The sequence below is a fragment of the Pelobates fuscus genome, chromosome 3 (genome assembly GCF_036172605.1).
Source record: "Pelobates fuscus isolate aPelFus1 chromosome 3, aPelFus1.pri, whole genome shotgun sequence".
NCBI classification, from domain to species: domain Eukaryota; kingdom Metazoa; phylum Chordata; class Amphibia; order Anura; family Pelobatidae; genus Pelobates; species Pelobates fuscus.
Window position 1 is genome coordinate 36,798,415 of NC_086319.1, and position 2,170 is coordinate 36,800,584.

General features: G+C 42.8%; 1 protein-coding gene across 3 annotated transcripts in view; it reads left to right on the forward strand.

The window, feature by feature from the left end:
* The first annotated feature begins 223 nt into the window (after window positions 1-223).
* CNTN1 (contactin 1) overlaps window positions 224-2,170 on the forward strand; it is a 144,228-nt gene continuing 142,281 nt past the window's right edge. For 2 of the 3 annotated variants that reach the window (XM_063446921.1, XM_063446924.1), the window contains exon 1: window positions 224-353. The gene's annotated coding sequence lies outside the window, so the exon portion shown is untranslated. Of the gene's footprint in view, window positions 354-2,041; window positions 2,063-2,170 lie in introns of those variants that run through there. The other variant, XM_063446923.1, reaches the window with a different exon arrangement.

The following is a 2,170-nucleotide window of genomic DNA, read 5'->3' on the forward strand; positions in this document are numbered from 1 at the left end:
CTGCACCTTGCCCACTGTGTCCCCACTGTAAGCATCCTTCACTGCATTCTCCCTGCTACCCATCACTGGCCGGTGTGACTGCGGACAGACTGCAGCTGCAAGCATCCCTCCTCAGCCCGGCTGGGAATGACATCACCCTCAGCCAATCAGCGCTCGCCTCCACTACCCCAAGCCGTCTCCTGAACTGTAGCCCACCCCAGCATCAGCAAAGGGGAGGGCTCTGAGCTGCAGTGAGGGCTGCCTGGGCTGGGACTGCGGGCAAACCGAGGCAGAACAGGGGGAGGGGGCTTCCCCAGGTGTTGGAGCTGATCTATACCCCCCTTTGGGTGGCAGTCCAGTGGTGGATCGTGAAGGTAGGACCCCCTTTTTATCCCCAATATACCCCCCCCCCCCCCCCCCACCCCACCCCTTTAGCATTTTTATTTTTGGTATAGAGAGAGAGGGAGAGCTTGGCATCACTGGGTATCTTCTTCAAGGGGGGCTGATGGATGAATTTTAATAAATGGTGCTTCTTGTTAATTAACCCAATCAGGGGGATGCTGGGCACAATCAGGGGAGAGGGCACAGCTTGCTGTGAATAGTGATCTATCTACCAAGCAGCAGGCTGTGACCAGCATTTTAATGCTTGTCTTGTGACTATGGCTTTCATTCCATTTTTTTCCACTTGTTTTTTTAGATGGAATCTTGCAGATTTGATGCCATTCTTATGATGTAAGGATTCTGTAGGGACCCCTGATTAAAGGGACAGTATGGTTTCCATAGGTACACAGCCTCTGACATATCCTGATACTTTGTAGCAGATTCTACATCTCCTGGCAGACGTGCCATTTACATAGTGTGGGCATTAACCTTCATAAGTACTGAATATTACATGTCACCAGGTCCAATGTAACCCTCCAAGTATCTCTACTACCATGGGCAGCATTAACTATTTATGTGCCAAACAGGGGTAACATTAAAAAAAGAATCAGGGGCTAGATTAATTGCTATTTAAAAAAAAATAAATCCCCAGCTAACCTGTGCATTGAGAAATTAATATTTTATTTCATCACTGCACAAGGGGATGATTTTATATTTTACAATGTTTTGCAAAAAATAAAATAAAAAAAAGCAACTGCTGTGAATGTTAGCAATACATAAATAAATAAATAAAAGGAAAAAGGAAAGATCTGCCCCCCCCCCCCCCAGCTTCTTGTATCAAGAGTAAAAAGATGGTGGGGGGAAGCAGCTGTAACTGATCTATATGGATGGTTACAGTAATGATTAAATCCACCTTCATCCATAGTGAAAAGGAACAGCCATTGCAAGGACCACCTCACCAAGCAGCAGATTAAATGGCCTCCTCTAACAGTCTCATATACTGAGACCACCCAACCACCCCCAGGCAGAATTAAAAGTCACGATTAATGTGATGTACACCGAATGCATAGATCAGATTGCAACACTATTAATCAGTCTTGGCTTTAGGTATAAGAGGATTAGATATCTGTTCGTAGTCTAGGCAAGGGTCTTACAATCATTATTTATCATATCGTTTACTAAGGATGCGCAAATTTATTCATTTATAGGATAATGTAAATAGTCATAATTTATTTTAAAGTCAAAAATAAAATGAGAAAATAGATTGCAATGTTCCATACTGGAATATTCGGTTTCATCTAATTTGTACCTTTAATTATGTGCTGCATGAATACAGATTTGATGGGGGATATCCCGGGGGGAGAGACTGGGAGGTTTTTTGTAACATACACTGTAGTCTGATAATTCCCCAGACTGTCACTCTGTGTCTGTGATATGCGCATCCTCTGTCCCCTGTATCCAGTCTCCTTCTTTCGAATTTCACTGCCTTGCAGAAGACATCTTCTAGAGATGGTCAAATGACACAGTCTATGTTGTTATAGTGCCTTGCCTGTGCTATTTAATGATCAAGAATTCACAGAGAATACAGTTAACACCTGCTGGTGAGAAAAAAAGGAATTCTATGGAGAATCTCTTGTTACTACTGAAGAATTAGCTAAATATTCCATCATTAACTGTTTCACGGCTGGATAGGCCAGCAAGGGTAAGATGTCTAAAGGATCAGCGATGTTTCACTGCGTGCTTTAAATACAATTTTCTTTATAGAAATATGGCAGTAGCCTTTCTATGTTTCATATTCTTATTTCATAAT